Genomic DNA, 19309 nt, shown 5'->3' with positions numbered 1-19309 from the left:
TGGTCCAGCGAAACGGGCTGGCAACAGGTAGTGCGCAGACCCTTCCCGGACAGCGGCGGGCTAGAGCCCAACCGAGCGGCACAGCAAAGGGCCGAGCAGCGTCGACGGGGGAGAGAGAGAGAGGGCAGAGCGCACAGGGCGCAGCCGGTGTTCAGGGGCCGAGCAGCGTCGGAGAGAGGGAGAGAGAGACGCACAGAAACCCGCGAGGCGCCGCCATTGCCACGAGGACCGCCGAGAGCGGCGTTGGCAGCAGTGCAAGAGAAGCACGCGAAACCTATAGGGCGCCGCCATTGCCACGAGAACCACCGGGAGCGGCGTTGGCAGCAGCGGGGGAGGAAGGAAAGTGCGGGAGATGCCATTTTAAGTCATTGGGAGACGCCATTTTAAACCACACCCAAAATGCCGAAGAGTGGCAGTATCACCGCATTTGACAATGAAGTCGAAGATTGGACTACATATGTCGAACGAATAGAGGTATACTGCAAGGCAAATGAGGTGTCAGATGACAAGAAAGCGTCGGTATTGTTAAATTTAATGGGTGCAAAGACGTATGGTTTATTACAAAATCTAGTAACCCCAACGAAGCCAATGGAAAAGAGTTTTGAAGACATAGTAACGATACTACAGGAACATTTAAAGCCCACACTGCTGCTGATAGCAGAAAGATTCAAGTTTCACAAATGGAACCAGCATAAGGATGAAAGCAATGCTGATTATTTAACAGAACTGCGCAAACTATCAAAACACTGCCAGTTTGGAGCGGGACTGGCAGATACCTTAAGGGACAAGTTTGTGTGTGGGCTTCAAAGTGAAGGAACCCAGAAACGGCTTTTATCTGAAAAGGACCTTACGCTGGAAAAGGCATTCAGCATTGCGGTATCATATGAAGCAGCAGCACAGGGCGCTGCAGAGATACAACAGAGACCGCAAGAATATGGCACAAACGAAATGTCATATGGAACAGAGAAGTGCTATCGCTGCGGCAGAACAACACACAACCAGAATGATTGCTGGTTCAAAGACAAGGTGTGCAGACAGTGTGGAAAAGTAGGACACATAGCACGAGTCTGCAGGTCGGGAAAGAAAACCAGCAATAAGAAACCTACCAAAGGAAAGTACAAGAAGGTACATAAGATGACGGAGAATAGTTCAGACGAACAAAAGAGTGATAACGACTCCAAAAGCAGGGAACTGAGTTGTCTGAAATTACATAATGTGATCACAACGGAGGATCACCGAACCATTTGGGTCACTCTCAAGATAGCAGGAGTCCAGGTAAAGATGGAATTGGACACAGGATCAGCCCTAACAGTCATAAATCGACGGGACTACGAGCGGCTATTCTCACACATACCCTTGAGAGACACAAAAATTATTTTGAAGACGGACACGGGGCAAAAAGTCTACCCCAAAGGAAAAATAAGGGTGACCGTTATATATAACGGTAAGGAAACACCAAAACTCGACCTGTTTGTATTGCAAGATGGAGGACCACCATTACTGGGACGTGAATGGATCTGGAAAATACAACTGGATTGGCATTCCATACAGGCACTGACTGTGGCTGACAAAAAGGATGACAACGTCACACCTGGGTGACTGTCAAAGATCCTAACTGACGTGAAAGAAGTGTTCCAGCAAGGACTCGGAACACTCAAAGGCATGACAGCGACGATTAAAATTGAAGAAAACGCAAAGCCAAAATTTTTTAAGGCCAGACCGGTACCTTATGCGATCCGCCCAGCCGTCGAAGCAGAGCTGGAGAGTCTGGAACATTCAGGTGTACTGTCCAAGGTAGACTGGAGCGAGTGGGCTACACCCATCGTCCCTGTGATGAAAAAGTCATTGAGCAGCACGCCTGGGGAACCAAGGAAGGTTCGCATCTGTGGGGACTTTAAGGTAACAGTGAACCCGGTCCTTCACGCCGTACAATATCCACTTCCGCGGATTGAAGATATTTTCGCCTCGCTATCTGGAGGGAAACGCTTCACTAAGATTGATCTGGCCCAGGCGTATCTGCAAATGGAGGTAGAAGAAGCATCAAAAAAATACCTCACAATCAACATCCATAAAGGTCTCTACCAATACAACCGGCTGGTATTCGGGGTAGCATCAGCTCCGGCTATTTGGCAGAGGGCAATGGAACAAGTCCTGCAAGGGATCCCAGGGACCCAGTGTTATTTGGACAACATCCTGTTCACGGGCAAAAATGACAGTGATCACCTTGCCAACCTGGAGCAGGTACTCACTAGATTGCAGGAATATGGGCTCCGAGCTAACCGCCCCAAATGCGAGTTTTTTAGAAAACAGATCTCGTATTGTGGCCACGTTATCGATAAAGAGGGGTTACATAAGTCCCCAGAGAAGATTGAGGCAGTAGTCAAGGCTCCAGCACCGGAAAATGTGTCACAACTGAGGTCGTTCCTCGGGCTGGTAAACTACTACCATAAGTTCTTGCCAAATTTGTCTACAATACTACACCCACTGAACACCCTACTGCAAACTGGGGTGCCATGGAAGTGGAGTGACGAATGTAGACGAGCTTTCCAGAAGAGCAAAACACTAATCACATCGAAAGAGGTATTGGCCCATTACAACCCAGCATTACCAATTCGGTTGGCATGTGATGCGTCACCCTACGGCATTGGAGCGGTGCTGTCGCACAAATTCTTGGACGGCTCAGAGAGGCCGATAGCCTTTGCGCCACGATCACTAACCTCAGCCGAGCGTAACTACGCCCAGATTGACAGGGAGGCCCTCAGCCTAGTGTGGGGAGTGAAAAAGTTCAATCACTATCTGCACGGGCAGAAATTCACCTTGCCGACTGATCACCAGCCTCTTGTCTCCATTTTTAATCCGAAGAAGGGCGTTCCGGTGATGACTGCGCAACGACTACAAAGATGGTCACTTTTTCTAGGGGCGCACCACTATGAGATTGAATATAAGGGCACGAAACAGCATGGAAATGCTGATGGGCTATCACGCCTGCCACTGCCTACTGCGGAGGAAGCACCAGCAGTGGATCCTGTCGAAATATTCCATTCGACTATAGTTGAATACCTACCGGTAACTAACGCTTGTATCGAAAAGGAAACCCGAAATGACCCGACACTGTCTCGGGTATATGATTTGACGGTGAAGGGATGGCCAGCACATGGCGACTCACTGTTGCCAGCATTCTCGACAAGGAGAGAACAGCTGTCAGTGTGCCGGGGGACCTTGATGTGTGGATCCCGAGTGGTAATTCCACCCAAGTTAAGGGATAGAGTGCTCAATGAGCTTCATGAGGGTCATCTGGGAGGGGTAAAAATGAAAAGCCGAGCCAGGGCTTATGTGTGGTGGCCGGGAATCGATAAACAAATCGAGGACCTGACCAATAGCTGCTCAGGATGCCAGAAAGTCCAAAATGCACCACCACAGGCCCCTCTACACCCATGGGAGTGGCCCTCATCTCCATGGCAACAGGTGCATATTGATTTTGCTGGTCCATTCATGGACTCAATGTTTTTAATAGCCGTGGATGCGCACTCAAAATGGCCTGAGGTGATCAAAATGTCCTCCACCACCACGGAGAAAACTATTGCAGTCCTACGGACCATTTTTGCCAGGAATGGCTTGCCAGAACAGATTTGCTCCGACAACGGACCACAGTTTGTGTCCGAAGTGTTAGATCCGTGATTCTGAGAGTATGATGTTTTTCAATAGCCACACGGATGCTGTAACTTAACAATCAACAGGTATTTACTGGAGTAGGGTAGTCTCAAGACTGGGGGTACAGAGGCATGCTCAAGGCTTATATACAGGTGTGGCCACTGCCGGTACTACAGTATACAGGAGCTGTAAAAGTAGTTCTCTCTTAAAGGTTCATACACTACAATTCCTCCCCTTTTAGATTAGCAGTACCCATAATATTCAAATAACAATTAACACTTTAACATGCACATTAAACAAAAATAGTCCATCTATAGATTCAGTCTTTGGCGCGGCTTCCTGATCCTTTCTGGATAGCGCCTTTCCTGAGGTTCTTGTTCTTGGTGCGGAGGCGATTCTGACCCCTTTTCGGCGGTTAGTTCATCAGTTTCCACTGCTACTGGTTCTGAGGTAGATGCTACCTGTATGTCGGGTTCATCCCCAGGTACGCGAGACATGGGGTTGACTCGTTCCTGTGACGCTAAGATCTGATCGATATGGCGTCTCACAATGTTCTCCCCGACATCCACTGTGTACATTAATGGCCCCTGCCTTGTGCATATCATTCCGGGTTGCCATTTCTCTGTTCGGTAGTCACGGGCCAAGACTGGTTGTCCTACGTTGAAGCTCCTTGTCGGCTTCTCATTGATGTGCTGGAATTGTTCATCCTCAACATTTCTTCGCACATTTGGTCTGAGCAAATCCAGACGAGATCTCAACCTTCGGTTAAAGAACATCATGGCCGGGGTCTGGTTGGTGGCTGCATGTGTTGCATTTCTGTAGGCTAATAGGAAATTGTCCACCTTATGCTGTAGTGGAATTTCATCATCGCACATGGCCTTTATCGCCTTTTTAAAGGTTTGTACGAACCTCTCAGCCAATCCATTTGTGGCTGGATGATATGGGGCGGATGTGTAATGCCTTACCCCATTCCTTCTCATAAATTTCCGAAACTCTTTGGACACAAACTGTGGTCCATTATCAGAGCAAATCTGCTCTGGCAAGCCGTTCCTGGCAAATATGGTCCGTAGGACTGCAATCGTTTTCTCTGTAGTGGTTGAGGACATTTTTATCACCTCAGGCCATTTCGAGTGAGCATCCACTGCTATTAAGAACATTGAGTCCATGAATGAACCAGCAAAATCAATGTGCACCCATTGCCATGGAGAGGAGGGCCACTCCCATGGGTGTAGAGGGGCATGTGGTGGTGCATTTTGGACCTCCTGGCATCCTGAGCAGCTCTTGGTTAGGTCCTCGATTTGTTGATCGATCCCCGGCCACCACACATAAGCCCTAGCAAGGCATTTCATTTTCACCCCTCCCAGATGACCTTCATGTAGCTCATTTAGCACTCTCTCCCGTAACTTGGGTGGAATCACCACTCGGGATCCACACATCACTGTCCCCTGGCATACTGGCAGCTGTTTTCTTCTGGATGAGAATGCTGGCAACAGTGAGTCGCCATGTGTTGGCCATCCCTTCACCGTCAAATCATATACCCGAGACAGTGTCGGATCATTGCGGGTCTCCTTCTCTATATCCATGTTAGTTACTGGCAATCATTCAATTATTGCCGAATAAAATATCTCGATAGGGTCCACTGCTGGTGCTTCCTCCACAGTAGGCAGTGGCAAGCGTGATGTGCGGGTTAGGTTGATTGGCCATGATAAAAATTGGCCCTTAGTGTTAGGGGGGATTAAATATGTGGGGTTACGGGGTTACGGGGATAGGGCTTGGGTGGGATGGCTGTCGATGTAGGGACCGGGTGCTAGGGTTTGGATGATCAGCCATGATCTCGTTGAATGGCGGGGCAGGCTCGAAGGGCCTACTCCTGCTCCTAGTTTCTATGTTTCTATGTTTCTGTAGCCCATCAGCGTTCCCATGCTGTTTCATGCCTTTATATTCTATTTCATATTGGTTCGCCCCTAGAAAAAGGGACCATCTTTGTAACCGTTGTGCAGTCACCACCGGAACGCCCTTCTTTGGATTAAAGATGGAGACAAGTGGTTGGTGGTCAGTCAGCAAGGTGAACTTCTGCCCATGCAGATAGTGGTTGAATTTTTTTACTCCCCATACTAGGCTGAGGGCCTCCCTGTCAATCTGGGCGTAGTTGCATTTGGCGAACCACTGTTGCCAGCATTCTCGCAAAGAAGAGAACAGCTGTCAGTGTGCCGAGGAACCTTGATGTGTGGATCCAGAGTGGTGATTCCACCCAAACTCCAGGATAAAATTCTAAAGGAGCTTCACGAGGGGCATCTGGATGGAGTGATTAAGTTTCGTAACAGCCCGTATGTCTTTGCGCCCATTAGGTTTAGAAGTACTGACGCTTTCTTTTCATTTTCTATTCCATTTGCGGTGCAATATACCTTCACTCTTTCCACATATGTGGTCCAATCCTCTATATCATTATCAAAAGCATCAATATTGCCAGCCTTAGGCATCCTGGAAAAAAAATGGCGCTTCCCGCGCTTTTCTTTCTTTTCTGCAGAAAAGATATGGCGCTTCCCGCGCTTCCCCGCCGCTGCTGCCGATGACAACGCTGTTTTCCGCGGGTTTCCCTTCTTTTTATTTATTATTTACAGGTGGAGACTCGTTCCCGCCGGACTCTCTCTGCTAGGTCTGAACGCCGACCTGCTTGCAGCGCCGGCCGTCTCCCGAGTGCTCCCTCCCCGTCTGTTACTGCTTGCCTCCGCCTTCGCTGCTTGGCCTCGCTGCAGAGCCAGCCGCTGGAGCCCCAGCCCGACGCCCAGGAAGGATTATTGCAGTACCTGCCACCAGCTCGGCTAGCTGGTGAAACCACAGCTTTTTCTTTTTCTTGTTTTTCTTCGACTTTGGACTTAATCGCGGTTGATGCACACTCCAAGTGGCCGGAAGTAATAAAGATGTCCTCCACCACCACGGAAAAAACCATCACAGTATTAAGGACCATATTTGCCAGGAATGGGCTGCCTGAACAGATCTGTTCTGATAATGGACCACAATTTGTGTCCGAAGAATTCAGGAAGTTCTTAAAAAACAATGGGGTTAAGCACTACACGTCCGCCCCATACCATCCCGCCACCAATGGATTGGCTGAAAGGTTTGTCCAGACCTTCAAGAAGGCCATAAAGGCCATGGGTAATGAAGACATAAAACTTCAGCATAAGGTGGATAACTTCTTGTTTGCATACAGGAATGCAACACATATGGTTACAAACCAAACTCCCGCCAAGATGTTCTTCAATAGAAGCCTAAGATGCCGGCTGGATTTGATCAAGCCAAACATCAGAAGGGACGTGGAGAACCGACAATTTCAAGGCATGAATGAAAGGCCAACTAAAACCTTCCAGATAGGTCAACAAGTTTTGGCCCGGGACTACCGTACCGAGAAATGGCGGCCTGGAACTATCTGCACACGACTAGGACCGCTGATGTATACCGTGGACATCGGAGAAAGCATAATAAGGCGCCATGCTGACCAAATCATAGAGTCATCCGAAAAGGGACAACCTACACCACAACTCTATACGCCTAATGATGAAGTAGAGATACCCATATCTACCTCCGATCCGGTGATACTGGAACCCGATGAACCCGACACTGGCATTCAAGCCGAATCAGCCTTGCCAAAAGAACCTACTACACCACCAGAAACTACTACACCACCGAGGCATTATCCGGACCGAGTCAGGAAGCCTCCAGAGAGACTGACTTATAATTGATTAACTGCAGCAATGTGTAGATTATTTTTCTTGTAACATGTAATTAATGATTACTTAAAATATTATGTACTGGTTGGCTAAAAGGGGAGGAATTGTAGTGTATGTGCCTTTAAGAGCCCCCTGTGTACTGTAATGCCGGTAATGGCCACTCGGGCTATATAAGCCTGTATATTGTGTTGTATCAGTTAGTTCCCCTCCAGACTTTGTTCAGTAAACACCTGTGAAACCAACTCCTGTCTTCAGTGTCTCTAGTAACACACGGACACAACAAATTTCCTGTTCGCCTACCGGAATGCGACACATGCAGTCACCAACCAGGCCCCAGCCATGATGTTCTTTAACCGAAGGTTAAGATCTCGCCTGGATTTGCTCAGACCAAATGTACGAAGAGATGTTGAGAATAAGCAATTCCAGCACATCAATGAGAAGCCGACAAGGAGCTTCAATGTAGGGCAACTAGTCTTGGCCCGCGACTACCGAACAGAGAAATGGCAACCAGGAACGATATGCACACGGCAGGGGCCACTAATGTACACAGTGGATGTTGGGGAGAACATTGTGAGACGCCATGTCGATCAGATCTTAGAGTCACAGGAACGAGTCAACCCCATGTCTCGCGCACCTGGTGATGAACCCGACATACAGGTCGCATCTACCCCAGAAACAGTAGCATCGGAAGCTGATGAACCAACTGACGACAAGGGGCCTCCGCCCCAAGAACAAGACATTCAGGAAGGGCGCTATCCAGAAAAATAGAAAAACAGAATATTTTTTAAATGGTGAGAAACTTTCAGATGTTGGTGTTCAGAGAGATTTGGCTGTCCTCGTGCAAGAAACACAGAAAGCTAGCATGCAGGTACAGCAATAAGGAAGGCAAATGGCATGTTGGCCTTTATTGAAAGGGGGTTGGAGTATGAGAGTAAGGAAGTCTTGCTACAATTGTACAGGGCCTTAGTGAGACCACACCTGGAGTACTGTGCACAGTTCTGGTCTCCTTATCTGAGGAAGGATATACTTGCCTTGGAGGCGGTGCAACGAAGGTTTACTCGATTGATTCCTGGGATGAGAGAGCTGTCCTATGATGAGAGATTGGGTAGATTGGGCCGATACTCTCCGGAGTTTAGAAGAATGAGAGGTGATCTCATTGAAACGTATAGGGGGGAAAATTGGGTTGGTTAATGACTTACCGCCCACGATCTCCTGGTGACATCCTCCAAGCATGCAAATGCTCCGGTAGCGCCCCGTACCAGAAACTGATTCTCGACCCCCGCCCCCCGCCTCAGCGCCTGGCACTGGGAACGACAGGTAGAGGGGGGGCGGTTTGCAGTCGGCTGGGAGCTGGGTGGCGGAGCGCTGCTTAAAGAGGCGGGCGCTTCCTGCTTTTTCCTGTCGGCAAGATATTCGGCATACGCAGGCTTCATTTGTCCGAGGAGCAGTGTTTCCGCAGGCCCCCCTTCAGCAGGGAGGTGGGCACAGAGCTCTGCCACCTCCTGCAGCCAGAGCTCCAGTCTCAGCTCAGGACCGGGACCTCTCTGTCGGTGGCAGTGAAGGTGACGGTTGTCGTGTATGTACCTTTAAGAGAAGAACTGATTTTATACTGCAGTACCGGCAGTGACCACCCCTGTATAAAAGGCCCTAGCAGGCTTCTGTACTTCAGTCTGACGTTAGCCTCTGTTCAGTAAAATACCTGTTTAATTGTTCTCCCGAAGTCCGTGTACTATTGAGGCGCGGACTTTACAGTGGCGACGAGCAGGTTCGAACTCACCTGCGGTACTGCATCACCTCACCCTGAGAAGAAGTTTCTTGGAGGTCGAAGTCTGAGCAACGGGCGTCGACCGCGGGCAACCGCCCAAGGATCCATCGGTGTTCGGAGAATTGCGGGAGAGGCTGTGGAGAGCTGAGCTTGGCTCCCCAGTCAAGGTGTTCCAGCAAATCGTGCTGGTAGCAGGTAGTGCGCTGACCCTTCCGGACTGCGGCGGGCTCAAGCTCGATCGAGCGGCTCTGCAAAAGGGGCCGCGCAGTGTCGCCGGGAGGAAAGAGAGAGAGAGAGGGTGGAGCGCATAGGGCGCGGTCGGTGCTCAAGAACCGGGCAGCGGAGACAAAATAAACGAGGGGAAGTAAAAGTGAGACGCGCCGAAGCCGCGGGTCCCCGCCATTACCCTGTAGAACGCTAGGAGCAGCGTGGCAGCAAGGGGAAGAAGGAAAAGCATGGGAGGCGCCATTTTATTCCATTGGGGAAGAAGGAAAAGCGCGGGAGGCACCATTTTATTCCATTGGGGAAGAAGAAAAAGCGCGGGAGGCGCCATTTTAAATCACCCAAGATGCCGAAAAGTGGCAGTATCACTGCTTTTGACAACAAGGTAGAAGACTGGACCACGTATGTGGAAAGAATTGAAGTGTACTGCAAGGCAAATGAGGTGGCCGATGGAAAGAAGGCGTCGGTATTATTAAATTTGATGGGCGCGAGAACGTACAGCCTATTGCGGAATTTGATTACCCCAGCTAAACCAATGGAGAAAGGTTTTGAGGAGATTGTTAATATCTTACAGGAACACCTAAACCCTACACCGCGGCTGATAGCAGAAAGATTCAAGTTCCATAAAAGAAACCAGCACAAAGATGAGAGCAATGTTGACTATCTTACGGAACTACGCAAGTTATCGAAGCACTGCCAGTTCGGAGCAGGACTGGCAGACACCTTACAGGATAAGTTTGTCTGCGGGCTCCAGAGTGAAGGAACCCAGAAACGACTACTTTCGAAAAAGGACCTGACGCTAGAACAGGCTTTCGGCGTGGCAGTATCCTACAAAGCAGCAGCACGGGGAGCTGCGGAAATGCGACAGAAACCACAAGAATACAGCACTAACGAAATGGCGTATGGAGCAGAAAAGTGCTATCGCTGTGGCAGAACAACCCATGATCAGAAGGACTGCTGGTTTAAGGACAAAGTATGCAGGCAATGCGGGAAAATGGGACATATAGCAAGAGTCTGCAGGCCGGGAAAGAAAACCAACACTACAAGAACTACTAAGGAAAAGTACAAGAAAGTAAAAAAAATGACAGACAGTAGTTCGGAAGATCAGGAGAGTGATAACAACTCCGGGAGCAGGAGACTAAGTTGTCTAAAGTTACACAATGTGATCGCAAAGGAGGATCACTGAACCATTTGGGTCACCCTCATTATAGCAGGGTCCCAAGTAAAGGTGGAATTGGATACAGGATCAGCCCTAACTGTCATGAATCGACGAGACTATGAGCGGCTATTCTCACACATACCCTTAAAGGACACGTCCATTGTATTGAAGACATACACGGGGCAAAAAGTCTACCCCAGAGGAAAAATAAGGGTGCCAGTTAAATATAACGGCAAGGAAACACAGAAACTGTATCTATATATACTACAAGATGGAGGACCACCATTATTGGGACATGAATCGATCCAAAAAATACAATTGGATTGGCATTCCATTCAGGCGCTAACTGTGACTGACAAAAAGGATGATGACGTCGCACCTGGACGTCTGTCACAAATTCTAACTGACGCAAAAGAGGTGTTCCAACAAGGACTTGGGACTCTAAAAGGAGTGAAGGCAATGATAAAAATCGAAGATAACGCAAACCCAAAATTTTTTAAGGCCAGACCGGTGCCGTACGCAATCTGCCCAGCCGTTGAAGCAGAACTGGAGAGTCTGGAGCGTTCGGGTGTGCTGTCCAAGGTGGACTGGAGCGACTGGGCCACACCCATCGTTCCTGTAATGAAGAAATCATTGAGCAGCACGCCTGGGGAGCCGAAGAAGGTTCGCATCTGTGGGGACTTCAAGGTAACTGTGAACCCAGTCCTGCACACAGTACAATATCCTCTTCCACGGATAGAAGATATTTTTGCCTCACTATCTGGAGGGAAATGTTTTACGAAGATTGATCTGGCCCAAGCATATCTACAAATGGAGGTGGAAGAAGCAGCTAGGAAATACCTCACGATAAACACTCACAAAGGCCTTTACCAGTACAATCGACTGGTATTCGGGGTAGCATCAGCCCCGGCTATTTGGCAGAGGGCAATGGAACAAGTCCTGCAAGGGATCCCGGGGACCCAGTGTTATTTGGATGACATCCTGGTTACGGGCGAAAATGACAGTGAACACCTTGCCAACTTGGAGCAGGTGCTCACTAGATTGCAGGAATATGGGCTACGAGCCAACCGCCCCAAATGCGAGTTCTTCAGGAGACAAATCTCGTATTGTGGCCACATGATTGATGAGGAAGGGTTGCATAAGTCGCCAGACAAGATTGAGGCTGCAGTCAAGGCTCCAGCACCGGAAAATGTGTCGCAACTGAGGTCGTTTCTCGGGCTGGTGAACTACTACCATAAGTTCTTGCCGAATTTATCTACAATTCTGCACCCACTGAACGCCCTGCTGCAAACTGGAGTAACATGGAAATGGAGTGATGAGTGTAAGCGTGCCTTTCAGAAATGTAAATGCCTAATCACTTCAAAAGAAGTATTGGCCCACTACAACCCAACACTACCGATTCGGTTGGCATGTGATGCGTCTCCCTACGGCATTGGAATGGTGCTGTCACACAAATTCCTTGACGGTTCAGAGAGGCCAATAGCCTTTGCGTCGCGCTCGTTAACCTCAGCCGAGCGTAATTACGCCCAGATTGACAAGGAGGCCCTCAGCCTGGTGTGGGGGGTGAAGAAGTTCAATCACTATCTGCATGGGCAGAAATTCACCCTACTGACTGATCATCAGCCCCTGGTCTCCATTTTTAACCCAAAGAAGGGCGTTCCGGTGATGACGGCGCAACGGCTGCAACGATGGTCACTTTTTCTAGGGGCACATCAGTACAACATAGAATACAAGGGTACGAAGCAGCATGGAAACGCTGATGGGCTGTCGCGCCTACCGTTACCTACGGTAGAGGAAGCACCTGCAGTGGACCCTGTTGAGATATTCCATGCGACTGTCGTGTATGTAACCTGTACCACCTTAAGAGGATACCTTAAGGTGATGGACTACTTTTTGATGGCTCCTGTACATTGTAGTACCGGTGGTGACCACACCGGTATATAAACCCTGTGGAGCAAAGTGTATCCCAGTTCAGCCCTGACCCTCAGTTACTAAAGACCTGTTTAAGTATTTCTGTAGTCTGTGTCCAGTTATTCAGCATAACTACATTTGAAAACACAGACTCAACAGTGGCGACGAGTCTGATCTTACCTAGCGGCAGTTGCATCAAAGGAAGCTTCGCCTCTGAAACGGGCGTCGAACAAGGACATCCACCCTCAACATCCTGCTGGGCACTGCATAGCACGGGAGGCAATCGGGAACCCGGGTTGGTTTCTGGCCACGAAGTCAAACATCAGTGAACATCCCTTCGACGACAGCGGCGGGTAAGCCCGATCGAGCGGCACAGGGGGAAGTCAACCGAGTTGTCAGTAAGAGAAGGGGAGGGAAACGACGAAAAGGGCGGAGAACACGACCGCAGCCGGTGTCAGGGGCCGGACTGCAATCGGGGCAGAGACACGCAGCAGCCAGAAAAGCGTTTATGTCCACAAGGACCGCGGGAGCGGCGGGGAACAAGAGCAGCAGCGTAGGGGAAAATAAAGGACCGCTGGGAGGCGAGAACGGCAACAGTGCGGTAATCGCCATTTTGAGTCGGCGTGGGAAGAAGACAAGCGCGGGAAAAGCCGCCAAGCGCGGGAAGCCGCCATTTTGAAAAAAATAAATAAAATAATAATCATATCCGAAGGAAAGGAAACTCAACAAGGATGCCAAAAACGGGTAACATCACTGCTTTTGACAGTGACGTGGAAGATTGGGCCACTTATGTGGAACGCGTCGAAGTTTACTGTACAACGAATGAGGTACCGGAGGATAAGAAAGCACTAACCCTATTAAACTCGATGGGTGCGAAGACATACGGGTTATTAAGGAACCTTGTAACACTAGATAAACCGGTAGGAAAGAGTTTCGCGGATATTGTTACTATCCTGCAAGAGCATTTAAACCCCACGCCGCTGCTGATAGCGGAACGATTTAAATTCTACAAAAGAATTCAACTTAAAGAGGAAAGCAACGCTGAATTCTTAACCGAACTGCGCAAGTTATCAAAGTACTGTCAGTTCGGTACAGGACTAGCAGAGAGATAAGTTTGTGTGTGGGCTCCTAAGGGAAGGAACCCAGAAGCGACTGCTAGAGGAAAAGGATCTTACGCTGGACAAAGCTTTCAGCATTGCAGCATAGCACAAGGCAGCAGCACGAGGCACTGCAGAGATACAGCAAAGTCCATTGGAATTCAGCACCAATGAAATGGCATTGGGCGCAGTAAAGTGCTATCGTTGCGGAAGGACAATGCATAACCAGAACCAGTGCTGGTTCAAAGATAAAGAATGCAGGCAATGTGGCAAACTTGGTCACATAGCGAGAGTATGCCGGTCAGGAAAGAAGACCAGCAGCAAAAAGTCGCCGCAGGAGAAGTACAAAAAAGTACACAAGGTGACAGAGAACAGTTCGGATGAACAGAAGATGGATTCAGACTCCAGCAGTAAGGAACTGGGTTGTCTAAAAATACATAATGTGGGTAACACAGCAGACCACCAAACTATCTGGGTCATGCTTTGGATAGCAGGAGTCCAAGTGAAGATGGAATTGGACACTGGATCGGCATTGACAGTCATGAATAAGCAAGATTACAAAAGGTTATTCTCGCACATTCCCCTGAGGGATACGGAGATTGTATTGAAAACATACACGGGGCAAATAGTATACCCCATCGGAAAGATAAAAGTAAATGTGGTCTACAATGGTAAAGAAAGTCAGGAAATGGACTTGTATGTGTTACCTGATGGAGGTCCGCCACTACTGGGACGGGAATGGATCCGGAGAATAAATGTGGACTGGCATTCCATACAAGCACTGACTGTAGATTCCTGTAAAGAGGACGACGTCAAACCTAAATGTCTGTCCAAAATATTGGACGATGCTAAGGAGGTAAGGAGGTGTTCCAACAGGAACTGGGAACACTGAAAGGAATTACGGCAAACATCAAGGTTGAAGAACATGCAAACCCAAAATTTTTCGATACGACCTGCTGTGGAAGCAGAGCTGGAAGGGCTAGAACGTTCAGGAGTACTGTCAAAGGTGGACTGGAGCGAATGGGCCACACCCATTGTTCCTGTCATGAAGCGTTCGTTGAGCAACAAGCCAGGGGAACCTGGGAAGGTTCGCATCTGTGGCGATTTCAAGATCACTGTTAATCCGGTTCTTTACACGGTGCAATATCCGCTTCCACGGATTGAAGATATCTTCGCTTTGCTGTCTGGTGGGAAACCCTTCACCAAGATAGACCTGGCGCAGGCGCACCTACAGATGGAAGTTGATGAAGCGTCACGCCAGTATCTCACGATCAACACACATAAGGGCTTATATCGGTATAATAGACTGGTTTTTGGAGTGACATCGGCTCCAGCGATTTGGCAAAGGGCCATGGAGCAGGTATTGCAGGGAATTCCAGGCACACAATGCTACCTGGACGACATTCTGATTACAGGAGATGATGATAAGGAACACCTCGCGAATTTGGAGCAGGTGCTCCCCAGATTGAAAGAATATGGGCTCAGAGTTAATCGCCAGAAATGTGAGTTCTTTCAAAAGCGAATCTCGTACTGCAGCCACGTCATTGACCAGGAGGGGCTCCATAAGTCACCTGACAAGATTGAAGCTGTTGTGAAAGCTCCCGCTCCGGAAAATGTATCCCAGTTGAGGTCGTTCCTTGGGTTGGTTAACTATTACCACAAGTTTCTTCCAAATTTATCCACGGTGTTACACCCGCTAAACACTCTTTTGCAAATGGGAATACCATGGAAGTGGAGCGATGATTGTAAGCGGGCTTTTCAAAAAAGCAAGGCACTGATCACCTCTAAGGAAGTGTTGGCTCACTTTAACCCAACGCTGCCTATTCGCTTAGCTTGTGATGCTTCTCCATATGGTATCGGGGCAGTGCTCTCACATAAGTTTCCAAATGGCTTGGAAAGGCCAGTCACGTTCGCATCCAGATCATTGACCTCCGCAGAGCGCAACTATGCTCAGATAGATAGGGAGGCTCTCAGCCTCGTGTGGGGAGTTAAGAAATTTAACCATTACCTGCAAGGCCAAAAGTTTACGCTGCTGACAGATCACCAGCCGTTGGTTTCCATTTTTAACCCTAAGAAGGGTGTTCCGGTTATGATGGCGCAGAGGCTTCAGAGATGGTCCCTTTTCCTAGGGGCACATCAATATGATATCAAATTCAAAGGTACAAAGCAACATGGTAATGCTGATGGGCTGTCGCGCCTGCCACTACCTACAGCGGAAGAGGCACCGGCAGTTGACCCTGTCGAGATATTTCACTCGACCATCATCGAATGCTTACTAGTCACCAATGCGGGTATTGAGAGAGAGACCCAAAACGACCCGACACTGTCTCGGGTCTACGATTTGACAGTGAAGGGATGGCCAGCACATGGCGACCCACTGTTACCAGCATTCTCAGCCAGACGAGAACAGCTGTCCGTATGTCAAGGAACATTGATGTATGGAACAAGGGTGATTATTCCTCCTAAATTAAGGGGGAGAGTTCTGAAGGAATTGCATGAAGGTCATCTGGGGGGAGTCAAGATGAAAAGCCTTGCTAGGGCTTATGTGTGGTGGCCAGGTATCGACAAACAAATAGAGGATCTGACTAAAAGCTGCTCGGGGTGCAAAAAGTTCAAAATGCACCTCCAATTGCACCGCTGCATCCGTGGGAATGGCCTTCAACCCCATGGCAACGTGTGCATATCGACTTTGCAGGTCCATTCATGGATTCCATGTTTTTGATAGCAGTAGACGCACATTCTAAATGGCCAGAAGTGATTAAGATGTCGACCACTACCTCGGAGAAGATGATCGCAGTTCTAAGAACCATATTTGCAAGGAATGGGTTGCCGGAACAAATATGTTCAGACAACGGACCACAGTTCGTGTCAGAAGAGTTCCAGAAATTCATGAAAAAGAATGGGGTGAAACACTATACATCTGCCCCATATCATCCGGCTACAAATGGGTTGGCCGAGAGATTTGTACAAACGTTCAAAAAGGCGATAAAGGCCATGAGCGAAGATCATATTCCACTACAACACAAGGTGGACAATTTCCTGATGGCGTATCGAAACGCCACGCATGCAGTGACAAATCAAAGCCCTGCCATAATGTTCTATAACAGGAGGTTGCGGTCCCGGTTGGATTTGTTAAAACCCAATGTGCGTAGGGAAGTCGAAAACAAGCAATTCCAGCACGTAAATAACAAGGCCACTCGGAGTTTCGAAATAGGACAACCAGTGTTGGCCAGGGACTATAGGAATGATAAATGGCAATCCGGAACAATTCGTGCCCGACAAGGACCCTTGATGTACACGGTAGACGTTGGAGAGAACGTAATACGACGTCATGCTGACCAACTTGTGGAATCGAGAACAAGGGTCGACCCCATGTCTACGGCAGAGACACCAGTTGAAGAAGTTATTGAGCCTGTAGCATCTACCTCAGACTCGAACGTACATGATGATGTTCAATCCATAGGAGATCAAATGGATGAGTCACCCCAGCAACGAGAACCAGAGACCCCTGAAAGGCGTTATCCGGCCCAGATCAGGAGGCCACCTCAGAGACTGAATCTTTGAACAGTTTTGTGTGAAAGTTGTATATATGTTATCCATGTAATGTTTAAATTGGGGTGTACACTGTTAAGCTAAAAGGGGAGGAATTGTAGTGTATGTAACCTGTACCACCTTAAGAGGATACCTTAAGGTGATGGACTACTGTTTGATGGCTCCTGTACATTGTAGTACCGGTGGTGACCACATCGGTATATAAACCCTGTGGAGCAAAGTGTATCCCAGTTCAGCCCTGACCCTCAATTACTAAAGACCTGTTTAATTATTTCTGTAGTCTGTGTCCAGTTATTCAGCATAACTACATTTGAAAACACAGACTCAACAGCGACCATAGTCGAATGTCTGCCTGTTACAAACTCAAGTATAGAGAAGGAAACCCGAAATGACCCGACACTCTCTCGGGTCTATGATTTGACGGTGAAGGGATGGCCAGCACATGGCGACTCACTGTTGCCAGCATTCTCGCCAAGGAGAGAACAGCTGTCAGTGTGCCGGGGGACCTTGATGTGTGGATCCCGAGTGGTAATTCCACCCAAGTTGAGAGACAGAGTGCTCAGTGAGCTTCATCAAGGTCATCTGGGAGGGGTAAAAATGAAAAGCCTAGCCAGGGCTTATGTGTGGTGGCCGGGAATCGATAAACAAATCGAGGACCTGACCAAGAGCTGCTCAGGATGCCAGAAAGTCCAAAATGCACCACCACAGGCCCCTCTACACCCATGGGAGTGGCCCTCATCTCCATGGCAACGGGTACACATTGATTTCGCTGGTCCATTTATGGACTCAATGTTTCTAATCGCCGTGGACGCCCATTCGAAATGGCCAGAGGTCATCAAAATGTCCTCCACCACCACGGAGAAAACTATTGCAGTCCTACGGACCATCTTCGCCAGGAATGGCTTGCCAGAACAGATTTGCTCCGACAATGGGCCACAGTTTGTGTCCGAGGATTTCCGGAGGTTTCTGAGGAATAATGGGGTGAAACATTACGCATCTGCCCCATATCATCCAGCCACAAATGGATTGGCTGAAAGGTTTGTTCAGACCTTCAAAAAGGCAATAAAGGCGATGTATAACGACGACATACCACTACAACACAAGGTAGATAATTTCTTGTTTGCTTACCGGAATGCGACACATGCAGTCACCAACCAAGCTCCAGCCATAATGTTCTTCAACCGAAGGCTAAGATGTTGCCTGGATTTGCTCAAACCAAACATAAGACGAGATGGTGAGGATAAGTAATTCCAGCACATCAACGAGAAGCCAACCAGGAGCTTCAAGATAGGACAACCAGTCTTGGCCCGCAACTACCGAACAGAAAAATGGCAGCCAGGAACGATATGCACACAGCAGGGACCACTAATGTACACAGTGGACGTTGGAGAGAGCATCGTGAGACGCCATGCTGACCAGATTCTAGAGTCACAGGAACAAGCCAAACCTATACCACGAGCATGTGCACCTGGTAATGAGCCCGAAGTACAGATTGCGTCTACCTCAGAAGCAGTGGTATTGGAAGTTGACGAACCAACCAATGACAATGAGCCAGAATCGACTCCACCGCAAGAATAGGATATTCGAGAAAGGCGCTATCCAGTCAGGATTAGGAAGCCTCCTCAAAGACTGAACTTATAAATGATTATTTCAGTTGATGTATATAGTACCGAGAAAATTGTAATTGTAATTAGTTATTATTTAGTTGTTAAATGAATGTTATGTACTGTTTATCTAAAAGGGGAGGAATTGTAATGTATGTACCTTTAAGAGAAGAACTGATTTTATACTGCAGTACCGGCAGTGACCACCCCTGTATAAAAGGCCCTAGCAGGCTTCTGTACTTCAGTCTGACGTTACCCTCTGTTCAGGAAAATACCTGTTTAATTGTTTTCCCGAAGTCCGTGTATTATTGAGGCGCGGACTTTACAACGGTGGCTCCGAATTTCTACGCCGGCAGCTCCTTCTGGGGGACATCAGAGTCATAACGGCACAGAAGGAGGCCATTCGGCCCATCGAGTCCGTGCCGGCTCTCTGTAGAGCAATCCAGGCAGTCCCATTCCCCCGCTCTATCCCCGTAGCCCTGCAAGTTTATTTCCCTCAAGTGCCTATCCAGTCTCCCCTTGAAAACATTGAGGCCTAGAAATTCGGTGGCACCCCATTTGGGGCGCCAAACTCGCCTAGGCGCCGGAAGTTCCGCCCCAGAAGGAGCCGATTGCACCAG

This window comes from Somniosus microcephalus, unplaced genomic scaffold (genome assembly GCF_052327205.1).
Source record: "Somniosus microcephalus isolate GS21.2 unplaced genomic scaffold, FLI_Smic_1.0 unresolved_chr1, whole genome shotgun sequence".
Taxonomy (NCBI): Eukaryota; Metazoa; Chordata; class Chondrichthyes; order Squaliformes; family Somniosidae; genus Somniosus; species Somniosus microcephalus.
Note: the sequence above shows the minus strand (reverse complement) of the source record.